The following is a 23,143-nucleotide window of genomic DNA, read 5'->3' on the forward strand; positions in this document are numbered from 1 at the left end:
TGTACTTTCCACCATTACTTGCTCCACAGAGATTTCTGTAGTCGAAGATGATCTTTGGCCTCATGAACTGATCTGTGAAAAATATCCGAAGGGGAAGTGTAGTGGTAATTTCTCTGGACTTGTATTCCAGAACCTCCAGGACACTGCTCTGGGAACAAGGGTTCAAATCCGACCACGGCAGTTAGTGAAGTTTGAATTCAATGTTAAAAGATCTAGAATAGAAAACCGGCCTCACAACAACTATGTCAGCACTTACAATTGTTGTAAAAATCCATCTGGTTCACTAATGTCCTGCAGGGAAGGAAATCTGCCAGCATGTGTCTCTAGCAACATGGTGGAAATGAGGAATGCAGATGCTGGAGATCAGAGTCCAGATTAAAGTGGTACTGGAAAAGCACAGCAGGTCAGACAGCATTCGAGGAGCAGGAAAATTGATGTTTCGGGCAAAAGCCCTTCGTCATTAAGGGCTCCTACCCAAAACATCAATTTTCCTGCTTTTCGGATGCTGCCTGACCTGCTGTGCTTTTCCAGCACCACTCTAATCTTGACTCTCTAGCAATGCGGTTGACTCTCAACTGCCCTCTAGACAATTAGGGATGGGCAATAAACATTGGCCTAGCTAGCGAAACCCACATTCCATGAAGAAATTTTCAAAAATCAATCACTTCAGGCTTTCACCATTTCCAAGACCTCTCTGAAAACACTCAAAACAAAATGGTAACATCACATGTGCAAGTTACTTATTCTACGTCCAGTACACAACATGTAGGTCAGAAAATTAAACCATTTCACACAAAATTATAAAGATGAATAACTATAAAGTTATAAAGATGAAACACAGAATTGAATTGTAACAGCATGAAAGGACGAGATTCAAAGGACAGAAAACATTAGGCTATAAATAATCTTTGATCTTTCCTCTGAGATTGCAACAAAGAAAAGGGGAAATAAATTATTTAATCCAAAAATATTTACAGGAAACAAGGGGAGGGGAAGGAGTGATGTATCTAAAATATTGGATTTTGACCTTGGAGCACAATTCCAGCCACATTTAACAGACATGCGAATATGCATGAAAGTTTGGCCACATAGAACTACACAGGCTTATTGCAAACAACTTTTCAGACTATTAAAACTAAAGCAAAGTACTGCGCATGCTGGAGATTTGAAATAAAAATGTAAAAAGTGATGGAGAAACTCATCAAATCTGGCAGCATCTGTGGAAAGAGAAAGAAAGCTAACATTTCGAGTCCATGATTTGGAGATGCCAGTATTGGACTGGTGGTTAGATTAGATTAGATTAGATGCCCTACAGTGTGGAAACAGGTTCTTTTGCCCAACAAATCCACACCAACCCTCCGAAGTGTAACTCACCCAGACCCATACATTTACCCCTGTCTAGGCACCTAACACTATGGGCAATTTAGCATGGCCAATTTACCGCACCTGCACATCTTTGGATTGTGGGAGGAAACTGAAGCACCCGGAGGAAACCCACACAGACACAGTTGCCAGAGGTGGGAATTGAACCCGGGCCCCTGCCGCTGTGAGGCAGCATTGCTAACCACCAAGCTACTGTGCCGCCAGACACATGATGAAGGAGCAGCACTCTGAAAGTTAGCGCTTCCAAATAAATCTGTTGGACTATAACCTGGTGTTGTATGATTTTTAACTTAAGAAAAGTCTTACTGGACTTGAAATTTAGTACACAACAGATTCACTGAGTTTCTCGATTACTTTCTGCTTTTATTTCGAGACTGCTGTCTGATCTGCCACATATCTGTGCCTTATAAATCTTTCAATACATTAACTTCTTACTTATAATTAACAGGTAGCACGTATTGCATTTCCTGAATTCTTCCTTTGAAAGGCATTTAAGTTAGAATTATGGTTACCTGAGCAGGAATTGGAAGACCATATTCTCTAAAAAGGACTAAGATAACAATGTAAGCCAGCAGAACTAAAGTTAATTAACAGAAGGACTAAAGTTAATTAACAAAGAATTTGAATTTACATTACACAAAACACCTTCAGTACTTCACATACAGTGAATTACATGGCCAGTGTAGCCCTTGTTGTTCTGTAAACAAGCTCAACAGCCAATTTGGGGGAAAAGAAATTGCTGGAGAAACTCAGCAGATCTGGCAGCATCTGTGGAGAGAGATAAACAGAGTTAGCATTTCAAGTCCAAAGTTACTCTGATTCAGAAGTTGAACATTCATTTCAAATTCACTGAATTTCAGAACGTTGTGAAGAAGTCAAATCAGACTCCAAGCGGTAACTGTATTTCTCTCTTCACAGATGCTGCCATACCTGCTGAATTCCTCCAATATCTTCAGTTTTTATTTCAGACTTCCAGCACTTGTAGTATTTTGCTTCTATTTGCAAAGAAGAGCAAAATACTATACACAGTAATAAATTGCTGGTATGTCAGACATAGAATTAAGAGCAGCAGTAGGTAATTCAGTCCCTCTAACCTGCTCTCCCATTCAGTATGGATCTCATCTCAGCCTCAACTCCACTTTGTTGTCCGCTCCCCATAACCTTTTAACCCATTAAATTAGATTCCCTACAATGTGGACACAGGCCCTTTGGCCCAACCAGTCCGCACTGATCCTCCGAAGAATAACCCACCCAGACCCATTTCCCTCTGACTAATGCACCTAATACAATGGGCGATTTAGCATGGCCAATTCACCTGACCTGCACATTTTTGGACTGTGGGAGGAAACTGGAGCACCCGGAGGAAACCATATAGACACAGGGAGAATGTCCAAACTCCACACAGACAGTCGCCCAAGGTGGGAATCGAACTGGGACCCTGGTGCTGTGAGGCAGCAGTGCTGACCACATTACAAATTAAAAATTGCAACCTGTTCCTCCTCATATTTATTCAGCATTCCGGCATCGACCACACTCTGGGGTTGTGAATTCGAGCTTCGCCATCCTTTCAGGGAAGTGCTCATGCATGTTTTTTACCCTTTCACTTACAGTATATACTATCTCTTGGGCGGTTCCTCTGAATCAAGGATGATTTGCTGTCACTCTGGTTCGAGGTCTCTGAAATGGATATACATCAGATCTTTTGCCTTTGAACATGTGCGCATTTTGGTAGCGGATTACTGCATCCCTGACAAGCCCGACCCCAAAATAATGTCAACACAATGGGCGAGAATTATTATTGTCAATAATAATGTTCTAAGGATATAGGAATGAATCCCACCATGAATTTGAATTCAACTAAAAATCCTGGAATAAAGGTTCAGTCTAACGATAACCATTCAACCACTGTTGATTGTCATAAGAATCTATATAATGTCCTCTGGGGTAAGAAATCTGCTATCTTTATCTGATCTGGCTTACATGTGACTCCAGACCAACAGAAATGTGACTGACTTTTGACTGCACTCTGGTTGATCAGAGATAGGCAATATGTGCTGACCTAGACAGCAATGTCCACATCCCCTAAATGAATTAAAACATTATCCACGATTTGGAGATGCCGGTGTTGGACTGGGGTGTACAAAGTCAAAAATCACACAACACCAGGTTATAATCCAACAGGTTTAATTGGAAGCACACTAGCTTTCAGAATACCACTCCTTCATCAGGTGGTTGTGGCAAAAATCACTACTTAGTTTGTTTTTTGTCAAAATCATCCCTACTATTGGCATGTGCCAATGGTTCTCCCAAGCACCTTGCCCAGGTATGTCACTTATTCTTGCACAAGTGTTCCAGAAAGCTATTGGGCTGTGGCACAGCGTATGTTCTCACCCAACAATCATTCCAGCAGGGGTCACTACCTAGCAACCAGAAGCAAAGAAGACTGGTTGATTTTTGTTCTTCTTAATTGGAGGAGGTTGTTCTTTGGAAATCTGCAATATCTAAGCTAATTTCAGCAGATAAAACATCAAAACGCATAACCATTTTAATAAAAAAGAAAATTAAATTCTGAAGCTCAAAATAGAATAACTTCAAAATGAAAGAAAAATCACATCTGTTCTGACATCATCAGAAGCAGTGTTAGAAGGCCCTAATTCAGAGGATGTTGGTATACCACGCATGTGCCTGTAACTTTTCTATTCAGTCAATTCCTGATCAAGGTACTTTTACACAGGGTTGGGGAGATGAGGAGATGAGGCAACTCTGTCTACCCCTGACCCCTTGCCTCGCCCAACTTCCCCGCTGCAGGACAGAGACCAACAGCAATACAAGATGGAAATTCATGAGTTCACCCCACTTTAGGGGATGTAGAGGTACAAACAAAAATAAATTGAAACACGGAAACTCACTTACAAAGTTCTTTGCAACTTCTGGCAGTTAATATAACTTAATCCAAAATATACATGATGTTATAATCATGATGTATGAATATCAAAGGATTGCAGTTAAATTTGGTTTTCAATGTACCAAAAAACAAAGTGTTCACACACAACCCTTGGAAAAATACCACTGGTTTTTACTTGATCAAATAATGAACACAATTTCACTTCCACCAACAGATTTATGTAGGTATATGTCAGGTGGTGTGGAGGGGGGCAGAGAGAGAGAGAGAGAGAGAGATGCAGATATATTTTATTTGCCAACCTACAGCCCAAGTGGCAGATACCAAACAGTTCCATACACACATAAACACACACACACACACACACACACATATACTGCCTGACAATAAACCATAAGGGCAGCGGAATGCACTAGCTCCTTTATGAACAAACAATAGCTCAACTTCATTAGAATACAGCTGACCACCAACTACTATTCCACTGCATTAAATGCCCTGAACAAAAGAACACCACCGTTGATGTAAGATATTGTAGGAACAGTATGAGACTGGCATATTCAGAGAATGTGCCAGATTTTTCTTTTAGAAATATCATGCACGGAAACTGAAACTTCTTAAATGTACTTTACTCAAGAAGCACCTTTTGTTGCCAGCACCATGACAATGTTCTGAACGTGCTTATAAAATCAATGTTTAATTCTGTACACCAGCAGACAGATCTTTAGGAAGGCAAAACAATGCATGGAGCTGGTGGAAATTATTTTCACTCTTTAAAATTATGTCTGTTGCAAGCTAGGCTTTAACTTTGCCCCTCCCCCCCTCCACACTATGCACTTTGCTTAAACTGAAACTTCCAGTATGCTTTGCAACTGGGGCAATAAGCTATTTACGACTCTAGGATCGCTGAATCTAAGCTACAAAGGGGATAAAGGTATTGCTCACATTAAGGCTGCTGTAGTAATGATAAATTATAAAAGCTCTCTCTTTTACCTGGACTCAGAAAGCATGCTCTCACTGCAGTACCCAACAGAATACTCTCCAGTCTTTGTTAGCATTCAATGGAAACTTGAGACTCCTGCAGACTGTATCAATCAACCACAGGCTCCCCTTCCCATATCAACACACATCTCTCAGTGCATCCTGTCCACACTGCAAATATATACTGTGTGCATATTGTTTTAAAACCCACAAATGACTGCATCACTGCCCACTGAAAGGTTAGCAGCTGGGAGGTAAAAAATAAGAGGTGCAATCTGCGATTCTTACATCAGCTACTTCAGTCTGCCCAGTATACAGGCTACACTGAGCAATATAGGACAACTCTTGTTATGTGTCTACAAATTGGAAGCAGGTAATCAAGTCTTAAATCCAAGACTTTCTTCCCTTTCCCTTTTTTTAAAAGGAAAAAAAACGCCACTCAGGAAGTTAACACATCATGTCAATAAAATGGAACATCATTAGCACTTTTGCTAAAAAAATTAAAGATTGCTATATGCATTTTGAATGCTGATCCAACATTAGATGCATCAAAACTTTTTTTTTCGATTTAGTTTTGCGACAGAAACAAATTCAGTACATAAAAACAAAACATTTTATCTGCTTCAAATCTATATGTTTAAATACTCATAAACATTATTTTACTGTTTTTATCTGTTACATGCTACAGAAAATCTATGGAGGGGGAATATAAAATACTATTGTGTTATAAGCTAGTTATTTTGTCAAGGGTAGTGAGGGTACAGGCTGGAGGTAGTAGTCTACTGCTCACCTTCACTCCCCCCCGCCATCACCCAATCTAACTTAAGCAAAACCATAGCCAGCAGGTCCATCAATAAAGAAAAGACCCAGACTAACTAGCAATAGCAAGGATGAAATAATACTGTGGACTTTCATTTAGTATTAAGCACAAGTTATTTCTTAGGTGCAGCGAATATGGGAAATACAGATTTTCAGATTCAGGTCAAAGATGAGGAAAAGTATTCCAAAATTGCACAGAAGGTGGGATTATTTGTATAACTACTGTTTTTGATACCCCCAGAAGATACTTGTAACCTGATATTTCCAACGGACCCAGTCAACCTGACCGGTCTCAGGTTGTGGGAATCATCAATATCGAGTCAAAGAGTCATACAGCACAAAAACAGACTCTTCGGTCCAAATCATCCATAATGATCAGACATCCCAATCTGACCGAATCCCATTTCCCAGCATTTGGCCTATATCCCTCTAAACCCTTCATATTCATATATCTATCCGGATGCCTTTTAAATGCTGTAATTGTACCAGCCTCCACCACTCCCTCTGGCAGCTCATTCCATTCACACACCACCCTCTGTGTGAAAAATTTACTCGTCAAATCCTTTTAAATCTTTCCCATCTTACCTTAAACGTATTCCCTCTAGTTCTGAACTCCCCCACCCCAGGGTTATTCATCCTATCCATGCCCCTCATGATTTTATAGACCTCTATATGGTCACCCCTCAGCCTCCGATGCTCCAGGGAAAATAGCCCCAGCCTAGTCAGCCTGTCCCAATAGTTCAAACCCTCCAGTCCCAGCAATATCCATGTAAATAGAACAGATATTGCATGTCCTTGATAGGGACGTCCCTGTCAGACAGGGAGGAAATTATAAGGTAAGGGAACTGTGGTTCACTACAGAAATTGCATCTCTTGTTAAGAAGAAGAAGGAGGCTTATGTGTTGATGAGGCAAGATGGTTCAGATGAGGCGATGGAGAGTTACAGATCAGCTCGGAAGGATTTAAGGAGAGAGTTAAGATGAGCAAATAGAGGACACGAGCAGTCTTTAGCAAATAGAATAAAGGAGAACCCTAAAGCTTTCTATAGGCATGTGAGGAATAAAAGGATGACTAGGGTAGGAATAGGGCCAGTCAAAGACAGAAGCAGGAAGTTGATTGTGAACCCTGTGGAAATCGGAGAGGTGCTCAACAAACATTTCTCATCGGTTTTCACTTAGGAAAAGGAGGATATTGTAGAAAAGTATGAGGTACGAGATATTCGATTAGAAAGGATCGAAGTTAGTTACGAACAGGTATTATCAATTCTAGAAGGAGTGAAAGTAGACAAGTCCCTTGGACCGGATGGGATTTATCTGAGGATTCTCTGTGGGAAGCTAGGGAGGAGATAGCAGAGCCTTCGGCTTTGGCATTTGAGTCACCATTGTCTACAGGTTTGGTACCAGAGGACTGGAGGATTGTAAATGTTGTGCCCTTGTTCAAGAAGAGATGACCCAGGTAATTATAGACCAGTGAGCCTTACTTCTATTGTAGGAAATGTTTTGGAAAGGATTATAAGAGATAGGATTTCTAATCATCTAGCAAGCAACAATTTGATTTCAGATAGTCAACATGGTTTCATCAAGGGCAGGTCGTGCCTCATTAAGTTTTTTTGAGAAGGTGACCAAGTATGTAGATGAGGGTAGGGCAGTTGACGTGGTATACATGGACTTCAGTTAAGCCTTTGATAAGGTTCCACATGGTAGGCTGTTGGAGAAAATGCAGAGGCATGGGATTGAGGGTAATTTAGCAGTTTGGATTAGAAACTGGCTTTCTGAAAGAAGGCAGCGAGTGGCGGTTGATGGAAAATATTCAGCCTGGGGTCCAATTACTAGTGGTGTGGCACAAGGATCTGTTTTGGGACCACTACTGTTTGTCATTTTTATGAATGACTTAGACACAGGCAGAGGTGGATGGATTAGTAAATTTGCAGATGACACTAAAGTCGGTGGAGTAGTGGACAGTTTGGAAGAATGTTACAGATTGCAGGAGGCTTGGATAAACTGCAGAATTGGGCTGAGAGGTGGCAAATGGAGTTCAATGCAGAAAAATGGGAGGTGATGCACTTTGGGAAGAATAACAGGAAGGTAGAGTACTGGGTAAATGGAAAGATTCTTGGCAGTGTGTATATGCAGAGGGATCTTGGAGTCCATGTACATAGATCCCTGAAAGTTGCCACCCAGGTGGATAGTGCTGTTAAGAAGGCATACGGTGTGTTAGGTTTCATTCGTAGAGGGATTGAGTTCCGGAACCGCAATATCATGCTGCAACTATACAAAATGTTGGTGCGGCCACACTTGGAATATTGTGTACAGTCTGGTTCCCATATTCCGGGAAGGATGTGGAAGCATTGGAAAAGGTGCAGAGGAGATTTACCAGGATGTTGCCCAGTCTGGAGGGAAGGTCTTACAAGGAAAGGCTGAGAGACTTGGGTCTGTTCTCATTGGAAAGAAGAAGGCTAAGAGGGGATTTGATAGAGACATAAAGGTGATCAAAGGATTAGATAGGGTAGACAGTGAAAGTCTTTTTCCTCGAATGATGACGTCAGCTTGTATGAGGGGGCATAACTACAAATTGAGGGGTGATAGATTTAAGACAGATGTCAGAGGCAGGTTCTTTACGCAGAGAGTCGTAAGGGCATAAAATGCCCTACCTGCTAATGTAGTTAACTCAGCCATATTAGGGAGATTTAAACAATCCTTAGATAAGCACATGGATGATTTTGGGATAGTGTAGGGGGACAAGCTGAGAATAGTTCACAGGTCTGCGCAACATCGAGGGCTGAAGGGCCTGTTCTGCGCTGTATTGTTCTATGTTCTAAATATTTTCTACATCATCTCAAGTTTAATAACATCCTTCCTATAGGAGGGTGGACAGAATTGTACGCATTATGATTAGATTAGATTCCAAACAGTGTGGAAACTGGCCCTTCGGCCCAATAAGTCCACATCGAACCTCCGAAGAGTAACCCACACAGACCCATTCCTTCTGACTAATGCACCTAACACAATGGGCAATTTGGCATGGGCAATTTGGCATGGCCAATTCACCTGACCTGCATATCTTTGGACTGTGGGAGGAAACCGGAGCACTGGGAGGAAACCCACACAGACACGGGGAGAATGTGCAAACTCCACACAGACAGTCGCCAGAGGCTGGAATCGAACCAGGGACCCTGGTGCTGTAAGGCAGCAGTGCTAACCACTGAGCCACCGTGTCACCCCATAAAACTGCTCAAGGTGAGGCTCGAACTCACAACCTCCGCATTGCACACGCCTCCATACTGACATATAAGTACCGCGCGCTGACCGATCGCGCCACTGGAGCTGCACTAAAGTGTATTATTCCAAAAGTGGGCTCACCAATGTCCTGTAAAGCCATACCGTAACCTTCCAACTCCTATACTCAATGCACTGACCAATAAAGGCAAGCGTGTCAAACAACTTCTTCACCACCCATTCTTCCTGCGACTCCACTTTCAAGAAACTATGAACCTGCACTCCTAGGTCTCTTTATTTGGCAATACTCCCCAGCACGTTACCATTAAGTATATTAGTCCTGCCCTGATTTGCCTTACCAAAATGCAATACATCACGTTTATCTAAATTAAATTCCATCTGCTACTCCTCGACCCATTGCCCCATCTGATCAAGGTCCTGTTGTCCTCGGAGGTAGCCTTCTTTGCTGTCCACTACACCTCCAAATTTGGTGTCTTCAGTAAACTTATTAACTATGCCTCCTATGATGACATCCAAATGATTTATATAAATGACAAAAAGCATTGGACCCTGCGCTGATCCTTGTGGAACACCACTGGTCACAGGCCTCCAGTCTGAAAGACAACCCTGTACCACCACCCTCTGTCTCCTGCCTTCAAGATAATTTTGTATCCATTTGGCTAGCTCTCTCTGGATTCCATGTGATCTAACCTTACTGACCAGTCTATCATGCAGAACCTCGTAGAACGTTTTGCTGAAGTCCATACAGACAATGTCTACTGCTCTACTTTCGTCAATTTTCTTTGTGATCTCTCCAAAAAGCACAATCAAGTTAGTGAAAACACAGTTACCCAAGGACAAAGCCATGCTGACTTTGTGTAATCAGTCCTTACATTTTTTATCCCTCAGAATCCCTGCCAATAACTTAACCATCTTTTAGTCATTCTCCAAATTCTACTACATGTCACCAATTCTCACTTCCAAGCCTCTTACAGATTATTAAGCAATTCAGGAAACTCTCAGGCCAGAAAATCAGTCAGGTGATAAGAAGTGCCACAAATTACAGCTCTGAGGAATGGCTGTGGTGCAGTGCTAGTAATCCAGAACCCCAGATTATATTCTGGGGATATGGCTTCAAATTTCCTTGAAATCTAAGTGTGAATCAGAATTGGAATAAAAAGCTAGCCCAAAGGCAACCTTGTAACTTCAGTACATTGAATTGCACTTAAATTGCTTTAAAACTCCACAAGAGCAGAAGATATGGGAATAGAATTAGACCATTCAGGCCAACAAGTCTGCTTGATCATCCAATTATGGTTGGTATGTTTCTCAACCTTATTCTGCCTTCTCCCCATAATCTTTGATCCCCTTACCAGTCAAGAACCTATCCAGCTATCTGTCATAAATACACTAATGACTTGGCCTCCAAAGCCTTCTGTGGCAATGAGTTCCACAGATTCACCACCTTGAGGCTGAAGATATTCCTCCTCATCTCAGTTCTGAAGAGTCATCCCTTCACTCTGAGGCCGTTCTCTCAGCTTCTACTCTCTCCTACTCGTGAAAACATCTTCTCCACATACAGAGACACCTGGATAGAGTGTAAGTTTCAGTGAGATTCCCCCTCATCCTTCTAAGCTCCATCAAGTACAGACTCAGAGTCCTCATATGGCAAACCCTTCACCACCAGGATCATTCTCGTAAACTTCCTCTGGACCTCTTCCAAGGCCAGCACATTCTTCCTTAAATTTGGGGCCCAAAGCTGCTCACAATATTCCAAATGTGGGCTGACCAGTCTTATGCAGCCTCAGTAGTACATCTCTGTTCTTGTATTCCTGCCCTCTTGAAATGAATATCAACAGTGCAGTTGCTTTCCTAAGTGCCAAGTGAACTGGCGTACGCACCGTGGCTCAGTGGTTAGCACTGCTGCCTCACAGTGCCAGGGACCCAGGTTCAATTCCTACCTCGGGCAACTGTCTGTGTGGAGTTTGCACATTCTCCCCGTGTCAGCGTGGGTTTCTTCCCACAGTCCAAAGATGTGCAGGCCAGGTGAATTGGCCATGCGAAATTGCCCATAGTGATAGGTGCATTAGTCAGGAGTAAATGTAGGGGAATGGGTCTGGGTGGATTGCTCTTTGGAGGGTCAGTGTGGACTTGTTGGGCCGAAGAGCCTGTTTCCACACTGTAGGGAATCTAATCTAACTCTACTAGAAACATCCTCAAAAAACCTCTCAAGTGTGTCAAGTCTCTCCTTCATAAATTCATGCTGACTCTGTAAACTCAAAAATTTGTTTTCTAACTATTCAGTAATGACATGCTTTATAATAGATTCAAGTACTTTCCCTACTACTGCTAACAAGTCTGTAGTTCCTGCATTCTCTCACCCTCCTTACATTTGCAACCTTTAATTCCGTAACAGTGCCTGCAGATTGAACAGAATTGTAAAAGATGATCAGGGAGACTTCCTTCTGCCTTCTTCCGTGAAGATAGGCACAAAGTACTTAGCTTCTCTGCCATTTCAATCTGTCTCTACCTGTAATGGACCCACTCTTATCTTTGCTCATCTTTTCCTTTTTACATACCTAGAGAAGATTATACAGTCCATCAGAACAGGATGCCAACTATTTCGAAGTATAACTTAACAGCACAAGGAAGTTGGGCAAACTACTCCACTGGTGACAAATCACCTCCTTCCACAAGCAAACGACATCTTTTGTGTAACTTCACTCAATTACTTCTATTCCACCCAGGTCCTGCCCTCTGTTGCATGGGACACATCAGGAGATGTTAGTCCTCTTTGTGGGCCCCGAACCTGTGCACCAACCCTTGGGCACACTGCCAAGGTGACAGGCATTAGCATTCTGCACACTGCATAGAGGAAGTTGTTGCTGCTTTAGCCTATTGAAACATCTGCCCTTTGTGAGGTTGATTTCCCAATCACTGTGAATCCCTGACCTTAATATATAGAACAGGACAACTATATACAGACCTCAAAGCATGTTTCTGCCACTATTGTGAAATGTATATTCATTGTACATTGTATCAGGTCATATCCAGGAAAGTAAGCTTCGCTTATTAAAATAAAGCATAACTTTTAAATATATTCTGGAAATTTCAGTCAATTTTTAGATTACTACGTGGTGCACATCTATTTTTGTTCCCATTTCTCAGCTGCTGTCTTGAAGTTGCTGAGTTTTGCTGGAGCATGGTTCCACACTGCCAACGATGTTCCAGTATCTTGCTAAATTATCCATTCTTTCAGTGAAAACGTCAACTGGAAGTATCTATGGACTATTTAACAAGTTCACCCATTTGTTTCAGTTAACAATAATTTCCCCTGTGCCCTTGGGACGTAAGGTTCAAGTTTCAGTCTAGGATATTTAAGGGGCGTAGTGACATAATGGAAAGGAAATGGGCGGCATGGTGGCTTAGTGGTTAGCACTGCTACCTCACAGCGCCAGAGACCCAGGTTCAATTCCCACCTCGGGCAACTATCTGTGTGGAGTTTGCACATTCTCCCTGTGTCTGTGTGGGTTTCCTCTGGGTGCTCCGGTTTCCTCCCACAGTCCAAAGATGTGCAGGTTAGTTGAATTGGCCGTGCTAAATTGCCCGTAGTGTTAGGTGGATTAGTCAGGGGTAAATATAGGGATGTGGGTTTCTCTTCGGAGGGTCGGTGTGGATGTGTTGGGCCGAAGGGCCTGTTTTCACACTGTAGGTCATCTAATCTAAAATCTTTACCTGGTCTTGCCTACATCTAACTTAGGGAGAAAGTGAGGACTGCAGATGCTGGAGATCAGAGCTGAAAATGTGTTGCTAGAAAAGCGCAGGAGGTCAGGCAGCATCCAAGGAGCAGGAGAATCGACGTTTCGGGCATGAGCCCTTCTTCAGGAATTAGGAAAGTGTGCCAAGCAGGCTAAGATAAAAGGTAGGGAGGAGGGACTTGGGGGAGGGCAGTTGGAAATGCTCTATGTGGAAGGAGGTTAAGGTGAGGGTGATAGGCCGGAGTGGGGGTGGAGGTGAAGAGGTCAGGAAGAAGATTGCAAGTTAGGAAGGTGGTGCTGAGTTCGAGGGTTGGGACTGAGACAAGGTGGGGTGGGGTGGGGTGGGGTGGGAAGGGAAATGAGGAAACTGGAGAAATCTGAGTTCATCCCTTGTGGTTGGAGGGTTCCTAGGCGGAAGATGAGGCGCTCTTCCTCCAGCCATCGTGTTGCTATGGTCTGGCAATGGAGGAGTCCAAGGACCTGCATGTACTTGGTGGAGTGGGAGGTGGAGTTGAAGTGTTGAGCCACGGAGTGGTTGGGTTGGTTGGTCCGGGTGTCCCAGAGGTGTTCTCTGAAACGTTCCGCAGGTAGGCAGCCTGTCTCCCCAATATAAAGGAGGCCACATCGGGTGCAGCGGATGCAGTAAATGATGTGTGGAGGTGCAGGTGAATTTGTGGCGGATACGGAAGGTTCCCTTGGGGCCTTGGAGGGAATTAAGGGGAGAGGTATGGGCGCAGGTTTTGCATTTCTTGTGGTTGCAAGGGAAGGTGCCGGGAGTGGAGGTTGGGTTGGTGGGAGGTGTGGACCTGACGAGGGAGTCACGGAGGGAGTGGTCTTTTCAGAACGCTGATAGGGGAGGGGAGGGAAATATATCCCTGGTGGTGGGGTCCATTTGGAGGTGGCGGAAATGACGACGGATGATACGATGTATATGGAGGTTGGTGGGGTGGTAGGTGAGGACCAGTGGGGTTCTGTCCTGGTGGCGATTGGAGGGGCGGGGCTCAAGGGTGGAGGAGCGGGAAGTGGAGGAGATGCGGTGGAGAGCATCGTCGATCATGTCTGGGGGGAAATTACGGTCTTTGAAGAAGGAGGCCATCTGGGTTGTACGGTATTGGAACTGGTCCTTCTGGGAGCAGATGTGGCGGAGACAAATGAATTGGGAATATGGGATGGCGTTTTTACAGGGGGCAGGATGGGAGGAGGTGTGGGAGCTACATCTAACTTCGGCCCCATGGCAATGTGGTTGTCTGATAACTGCCACACACAATTAAGGAAGGGTAATAAATGCTGGCCTAGCCAGGGCCACTCATATCCCAGAATGAATAAAAACCAGAATAATTGGCAATAATCTAAGATGGCACATTGCAGTTTTGAGGGATTAAATAAAAAGTACAAAGTTTTTTGTTCAGGTCAGTCAGACCAATTTAGTGTTCATCCTTGACAAACTATCAACAGCATCTATATTTCTCACTCTATTATTCTTCTGCTATCCCATTTCAACAAGGAGATTTATTTATTGATTGATTGATTTATTGTAGTCACGTGTAGCTAAATATAGTGAGTAGCTTTGCTTTGCAAGCAGTACAAGCAGATTTTGGCAAATAAGGACATACAGATCAAAGGGTGCTTAGACAGAGCAAGGCATGCAGGGAACAATTGCACAGGTGATGTGCAAAGCAAGATCAACATTAGCAAGATACAGAGTTAGAATTTAGGTTTAAAAGTGTGGAACAGTTATAAGAAATCTTAGAATAAGATCTGCTGTAGGGGGCTCGCAAGGAGTTGCCTGGTGTTGGAGACTGAGCAACTATATACTTGACCCCCATCCGAACTTCTGGTAAATCCCTGATTGTACACCCGTCCTCCTTGGCTCACTCAAAGCTGACACTGTCAATGGTTCTCTAGTTTCAATGACAACCACTTCTCTTCCATCGTCACCCTGTCCTTGGATGTCAGCTATCGTTCAGTGGGTATTGAAACTGTCCTCTCAATTGGAAGGTTTTAGATTCAAGTCTCATACAATAATCTGAGCCAATATTCCAGTATCACACTGAAGGGATGCTGCAGTGTTGAAGATGCCATCTTTCAGATGAGACTTTCAAAGCAAACTCTGGTCATTCAGTGGACTAAAATAAGGCCTTCACACTATTTTGAAGAAGAGCAGGATAGCTATCCCCAGGATCCTGCCTAATATTTACTCCTTTATCAATATCATTATTAAAACTGATTAGCTGATCATCATTATATCACTATTTGCATGAGGTTGGTGTACACAATTGGCTGGTATGTTTCTTGCATTCAACAGTGGCTTTATTTCAGAAGTATTTCTTTGCCTGTAAAATGCTACATATGATCCTGTGATTGTGAAAGTTGTGATCTAAACTCGAGTCCTTCTTTAAATAAAAAAATCCTCGATTTATCTTCCCTCACTAAGTTATTGCTGCCTTGGAATTCTTGCTCTCCAGGATGGAGTTGTCACCTCCCAAGTTTGTGTTCAGATTTCTTGCAACTCTATTTGAATCTCTTCAATCTTGGTGTTTCTCTCCCATCCCCAAAACTGAAATTGTTCTGAACAAAGCCACAAACAGCAGGCCTGCTGAATTTTTCCGTATTGTTTCTGTGCTTGGTGCAGCTGCGCCGATCTTATTCACGAATCTCAATGTAATACATGCTGTTCTATTGTTCCATGGTAATTTTTCTGGTGCATTCTGTTTTTTGACCCCATTACCAAATCAGCTATGGTATTTCTCATCTATTAACCACCACCACAAAACACCCTCTACAATTGGACATGTAACTTAAGAGGCTTTAACAAGTTGTTAACGGTTTCAATCAAGGTAGCAGACAAATGTTTGTCTCAAGTATTTATCTGTAAGTGGGTTAAAAAGAAGTATCTAAAAGAAAACAACATCCCTCTCCAGCTCCAATCCTTGCTGTTTACAGTGCTTCTTAATCAGTTCCTTTACTTCCCTCTGCCAAGTGCCAGAAACTTGAATATTAAATGCTTTCAATATCGTTTTTTTTCTCTCTGTCTTTACTTACACGGGAAACCCTGCACAGAGAGAGGCTGCAAGAGCCTTCGATGCAGTAGAACCAATGCAATTGATTTTAGAGGGTAGGAGAATATTCTTTATATGGACCTGAGTGCATGAGAATTAATTTCCAATATTAGGGCTTAGACAGAAACTGTGCCTACTTTCAAGGCAGCTGGATGAAAGAGATTGGGTTGAATGGATACAAAATCAAGGTAGGTATATGTGATTCAAACTATTTTCTCACGTAGAGGTAATAACCAAAATGGACTGAGGTGCTTAATGTCCAGTTTCTAAGGTGTATTTGTGAAAATTTTGAGAAAAGGAAAGGAATGATTTGGTAAGCAAGTTTGGAACCGAGTGAGAGCAAGCTCACATGGATGATAAACAATAGGTATTAGAGGAGATGATGTACTGGCTATTGCAAAGGCTTGGATCAAGGAAGAATAATATACCATGGTCACTATTACACTATTACATAATTTGTGACTTTAGTTGGGACTGTTTAAGCACTGTGGTAGGTGAAAACCTGAGTCTAGTGATAATGAAATACCAACCTGAAAATGAATGATACAAGTATGGCACCCAAAATGTGATGCACAATGCATAGAGTTAGGCAGGGCTTTCTTAAACACATCTATGTCATGGTTCTTGCAACTGAAATAGAAAGTGGGTATTTGTTGAATAAAAATGATCATGGTAAATAATCAGTACTCTATGTATAAAATGCTAATTTTAAATTTGCCATGCATGCTAATAATTTAATACACATAAGATATTTTATTTTTAACTCACACTTCAGTGACATACAGAAATGTGGTAAGCGAAGATGATGTGTTTTTAATTCAATTAATGTTAAAATTATAAATAGGTTGATGCATAAAATAATATTGAAAAACTGAGTATACCTCAATCCTGACGCCATTAAAATGCAGTACCCAGCAAAACGTTTGCATATTGATGAACCTCAGTTAGTCTATTTCAGCAATGAAGAAGTTTACTGTCACTTTTTAGAAGCTAAACAGAAATGTAGGGCTGTAATCTATTGACATTGAAAAGTGTGGAGCTGGAAAAGCAGAGCAGGTGCTGTGACCGGCTGTGCTTTTCCAGTGCCACACTCCTCGACTCTGATCTCCAGCATCTGCAGTCCTCACTTTCTCCTAGTCCCTGTGATCTATTGACTCCAACTCACCAGCTGCTATTTCCCATTCTGGGTTTTAAACAGAATTAACAATGACCCAGACACCACCATCAGGTATTTGAGAAGGAACAGCACTTCTGGATTGGAATCCAGAATCACAAGTTCAAATCCCACTGGATTGAAATTTAAATTGAATTAATAGAAGTTTAAAACAGCAGTTTCAATAACGTAAAACTACCAGATGGTCACAATAAACCATCTGGTTTACAAATGTTCTTCAGGGAACAATATCTGTTACCTTTACCTAGTCTGCCTGCAAGTTATATATGTCAAGAATGTGATGCTGGAAAAGCACAGCAGGTCAGGCAGCATCCAAGGAGTAGGAAAACTGATGTGTTGGGCATAAGCCTTTCCTCAGGAATGGCGTGCTTAGATGAGTGCAGCTCCAATAATGCTTGAGAGGTTTAGCACCATCCAGGTCAAAGGAGCCTGCATGATTGATGTCCTGAAGGACTTATGCCTAAAACCTCGATTCTCCTGCTCTTCAGATGCTGCCTGACCTGCTGCACTTTTCCAGCACCATACTTTTCAACTCTAATCTCCAGTATCTGCAGTCCTCACTTTCTCTCGCAAGTTATAAATGGTTGACTGTTAATTAAATGGACTAGAAGCCACTTGGGTTTTCAACCACTTTAGAAAAGTCAGAAAAGAGTAAAGTAAGACAAAGCAGCTGGTATTGAACTAAGCACTGGCAAAGCAAAGGCACACCCTACAAAGTCCTCTTGACTCATTTCTGGGGACTTCTGCCATGATTGGGAAACCTGTTCCACAGCTAATCAAACCCAAGCTTGACAATTACTTACCAAGTCACATCTTATCATGATCCAGATTCCTTCACACTTCCTGGGTATACCTTGTCCCTCCAAAGAAAGGGAGCCACCCTGACTCCACACCACTCAAAGACTCACGATGTCAGGTCAAACCTGGGCATGGAAACCTCCTGTTGATGACTGCCCTCCCACAGTAATCCCTGCATGCTTGGATGAGTGCAGCTCCAATAGCCATTATAAGGTGGAGGTGAATATGTGGTTGAGCACATTGGTAAGGGTAAACACATCATGGTAAGGTGAGAACCAGGGGCTAGACAGTTGGGATTTTGAAAGTAAAGTTGTAAGTGAAATGGGAGATAGTTTTGTTTTTACAGAGGTGGGCACAAAAGGAAATATATTTGAGAGGGGGAAGTGTGATATGGGTGGGCAGAGATGCATGACACATGTCCAAGACATTAATTTCCATGTATATTCATGCAGGGACACTTGTGCTTTCAGTGAAATTAGAAAATATAAATTGCAATAAACAGAGAAAAGAAAGTAAGAGGACATAGGAAGTTAATTCTAGGATAAATATGACCACATCAAAGTGAGTAAACATTGAATTGTGAAATGTTGTTCAAGTCCGATTAATCCAGTTTTGTAGTGAAGCATGGTGGATAGGGAGGTAGGTGTATTATTCATTCCTGGGATGCGAGTGGTACTGAGCAAGCTACATTTACTGCTTATATGTATGGTAAAGGGGGAAGGGATAGGCCAGACCGGGAAGTTATAGATGGTGAATGTAATTCTGCTGCAGCGAGCAGCTGCACTGGACATTGAAACCACCCACGAAGAGTCCATTCTGTACTATGGCAATCCTCAGTGCTTCCTCAATGTGGCGTTCAACATAGAGGAGTCAAGAAAGTGTAGTTGGTAGTAATCAGCACAAAGCTTCCTTGCCCATATTTGACATTATACCGTAAGCTTTTATGAGCCATAAATCAAAGTTAATGACATCCAGAGCAATTAGCTATTGCAACCTCTGCTGGGGCTGTCCTGCAGGTGGGAAAATAGGAACAATGATGGTGGCGTCTGGGATATTGACCGCAAGGTATAATTCTGTGAATATGACTATGCAGGCTGTTGTTTGACTTGTATGTGGGAAAGCCTTTCCAATTTTGGCAGAAAGAACCAGCAATTTGTTAGGATGACTTTGCAGGGTTGACTGCCTGGATGTGCTTACTCCATTGCCCAGGTCAATGCTGAGTGGTCCATCCAATTTCATTAATTGACTCTTTGTAGCTGATTTGATACAACTGAGTGGATGCTTGGCTATTTCAGTGGGCACTTAAAAAGTCAACCATATTGCTGTTAGTATGGAGTCACATGTAGGGCAGACCCAGGAATGACAGCAGTTTCCTTTCCTAAAGCATAATAGTGAACCAGTTGGACAATGGTTACATGGTTGCCATTAGATGAGTTTTTAATTACTCACTGCAGGGTTCATAGCCTCTGACCTGCTCTTGTAGCCATTGTATTTGTATGGCTAGTTCAGTTTATGGTCAATGATAACTCCCATGATTCTGATATTGTAGGAATTAGTGAGGGCGATGCCAATGAATGTAAAGAGACAACAGTTAGGTTCTTTCTTGTTGGAGATGGTCATTGCCTGGCACTTATGTGCTGCGAATATTACTTGCTATGTAATTATTCATGTTCAAAACTAAGACATTTCAAGGAGATTAGGTGCCATATAAATACAAACATTTGGATTTTTTTCTGAAGTGGTTGTGTCACAACGACTTTCCATCAACTACATATTCCCATCTGTCAGCTGAGCTGTAATGATAAGGTTAAACTAATACACTCCACTGTGGACTGAGGTGTCTGCTTGCTAATACAGAAACTGTAGAAGTGCCTTCTCTAGGTCACACCCCTCACTGAAACACTTTCTTAATGTACCAAATTCTGCCACAAGACAGTCTTCCTGATAATAGAAACTACATAAAACATCCTGTATGGACCCCACCCCAGAGGACAAATAACATAACAAGAATAACATCAGCATTTCTAACTACATTGTGAAGAATGATTTGACAGATATACGTTACTGGTAGTTGATAAACTAGAACTATCTGAACTCAAAAAAAGAATTGAACAAAAACTTTCTAGACAGCCACACAGCATCTGAAGTGCAAGGGAAAGGTGTGCACAGCTTTTGCACTGCAGATCTCATTGCATGCGCTTTGTCATTAAGCAATTAGACTGTGTTGCGCCATAGTTCATTCAAAATTTTGGAACACGCTAGTGTGTACAAAGATTGTCCGGTCTTTCAAGATTTGAAATAAATTACTTATACAAATCAAATGTAAAAGCTGATTTTATTAATATATTTGAGAGGCACTTTATGTATCTTGTCTGTTCATAGCACTTCCAAACCGTGGAGCTATACTCTGAGGAAGGAAGGACACCAATAGAGAAGACAAACATAAAAACAAGTGGCAAGTTCTACATATCTTGACCACAGTGTAAAGGTACATTCACAATTCAAGAAAAAATTATTATTCTGAACACTGACAATTGAAGTTGAAATGTGAGATAAATGTTGCACTCTCTCTTGAGGTCTTCACAAAAGTTACAATATTTCACAACAAAAAATTGTCTCTAGATTACTATTACTCTTGCCAATTAAGATGGCTATTTAAATGAACAAAATCTAGGCCTGCTAACAAAAATAAAGCAAGATAAGGAATAGGAGGTGCATATCAAAAAACTGTACCATCACTGTAGAGTGCAAGCTGAAGCACAAAATGCACTGAATTAAACAAAAGTAGTTTATCACAATGTACTGATACCCCAGGATAACTTTCAACATCGTTCCTTGAAGAGGAAAGCTTTAGGTTCTCTCCACAAAAGACAAATTAAAAAACTTGGCAAGACATAGACCAACAGCTGTGGACATGTACCCCTGCAGCAAATCAGGAGCGATTGCTGGGGGTGGGGGCGGAGGCAGGGGATGGGGGAAGGGTAGATAGTGATGGCAGAAATTGCACACGCATATATGTACACACCCTCAGCACATTGCAAACTACAGTTCAAAGGGTGTGGATTATGTTTAAAGAACAACTCTAGTTTTATACACAGTTGTATGATTAATGATCAATTAATCTGCTTCGGTTGTGGGATGAAAGTTGGCCAGGAAAACAGCTTACATTTCGTCATAGTCTGAGAGATGGAAATAGACCCTTCGGTCCAACTCGTCCATGCCAACCAGATAGCCTAATTAACCTAGTCCCATTTTCCAGCATTTGGCCCATATCCCTCCAAACCCTTCCTATTCATATACCCATCCAGAGGCGTTTTAAATGCTGTAATTGTACCAGCCTGCTGCCTGGCTTGCTGTGTTCTTCCCGCCTCCTGCTTGTCTACCTTCGATTCCAGCATCTGCAGTTTTTTTGTCTCTAACCACTTCCTCTGGCAGCTCATTCCATACACAGACCAACCTTTGGGTGAAAAAGTTTTGCCTTAGATCCCTTCTAAATCTTTCCTCTCTCACCTTAAACCCATGTCCTCTAGTTTTGGATTCCCCTACTCGAGAGAAAAGATTTTTGGCTATTCACCTTATCCATGCCCCTCGTGATTTTATACACATTTAGAAGGTCGTCCTTCAGCCTCCAGCGAAAAAAAAACCCAGCCTATTCAGTCTCTACTTGTAGCTCAAACCCTCCAACTTGGCACCATTCTCGTAAATCTTTTCTGACCTTTTCAAGCATCGGGCGACTATCTGTTGGAGTTTGCACATTCTCCCCGTGTCTGTGTGGGTTTTCTCCGGGTGCTCCGGTTTCCTCCCATAGTCCAAAGATATGCAAGTCAGGAGAATTGGTCATGCTAAATTGCCCTTAGTGTTAGGTGCATTAGTCAGAGGGGAATGGATCTAGGTGAATTACTGTTTGAAGGGTCGATGTGGACATGTTGGGCTGAATGGCGTGCTTCCACACTGTGGTGTAAAATTATGTCCCAACACATGTGTGAATCATAATGTAACACATGTATTGGGCCAAGCAGTGGAATGTGGTGAAAGGGTTAAAATTATGTCCCAATACATGTGTGAATCTAACCGGAATGGAGGTGTTGCTTAGTCCCGTGTGAATCTTATTACACACCTCCCCGTGTGAATCTTCTTATCTGTATGTAACCAGAATGGAATGCGTTTTTTAGCCTTGCTCTGCTGTTCACATGAATGTTTATATCTGGAAAAGAGTATATCAGCTGGAAAAGTCTCCAGTTCGGTGAGTCTGCTCCGGAGTTACGTTTAACCGCCGAGCGTGGGTTGTTGGCAACCGCTCTACGAGAACTGACGGCTCCCAGTTCCGGTAACATGTAGAGTGAGTATAAGCCAGACCCGGGAGTCTGCTCCGGGGTTGCGTTTAACCGCCGAGCGTGGGTTGTTGGCAACCGCTCTACGAGAACTGACGGCTCCCAGTTCCGGTAACATGTAGAGTGAGTATAAGCCAGACCCGTTGGTTGTGGCGACGCTGCGGGGAATAAAATGCTCATATTCTAGCAGACTTGCCTCTTGGTCGTTTGTTCTGTGTCAGACTACTCTCCTACGAACCTGACCTTGAGAATTTTTTTAAAACACACACTGTAGGGAATCTAATTTAATCTAACAATATCTTTCCTAGGCAGGGAGACTAGAATTGCATGCAGTATTCCCAAAGGGGCCTAACCAATATTCTGTATAGCCACAACATAACATCCCAACTCCTTTTCACATCTCAAAGCATGTCAAAACAAACAAAGTGCTACAGAGAACTGCCACGAAAAATATAATTACAACCTTGCCCTTCAATATAATGTCCTTCCATTCGAAAGCTGCTCTTGCTAGTTATAAGCATCCAAACAAGTTCTGTTTTAATTGCACAAGAACCAAACAAATGTCAGAACCAACTGCTGTGATAAGCATCAAGGACTAGGTTTGCAAAGGAAAAACTGATCAGTTTGTTCATCCACACCAAAACCTTTACACACAGTCAGATCCATGTATGTGCAGTTTCATCAAAAGTGTACTACAATTTAAGGTATCTGTGTACAAATAGAACA

The 23,143-nt window shown here is 42.2% G+C and overlaps 1 protein-coding gene across 6 annotated transcripts in view; it reads right to left on the bottom strand.

Moving 5' to 3' along the window:
• LOC122556221 (transcription factor Dp-2-like) overlaps window positions 1-23,143 on the bottom strand; it is a 203,316-nt gene that overhangs the window by 108,667 nt on the left and 71,506 nt on the right. The window contains exon 1 of one of the 6 annotated variants that reach the window (XM_043702795.2): window positions 5,276-5,310. The exons of the other annotated variants lie outside the window; for them this stretch is intronic. The gene's annotated coding sequence lies outside the window, so the exon portion shown is untranslated. Of the gene's footprint in view, window positions 1-5,275; window positions 5,311-23,143 lie in introns of those variants that run through there. 6 annotated transcript variants of the gene reach the window in all.

Source organism: Chiloscyllium plagiosum, unplaced genomic scaffold, assembly GCF_037043375.1.
Source record: "Chiloscyllium plagiosum isolate Xiang-an unplaced genomic scaffold, Cpla_swu_hap1 HiC_scaffold_13, whole genome shotgun sequence".
Classification (NCBI taxonomy): Eukaryota; Metazoa; Chordata; class Chondrichthyes; order Orectolobiformes; family Hemiscylliidae; genus Chiloscyllium; species Chiloscyllium plagiosum.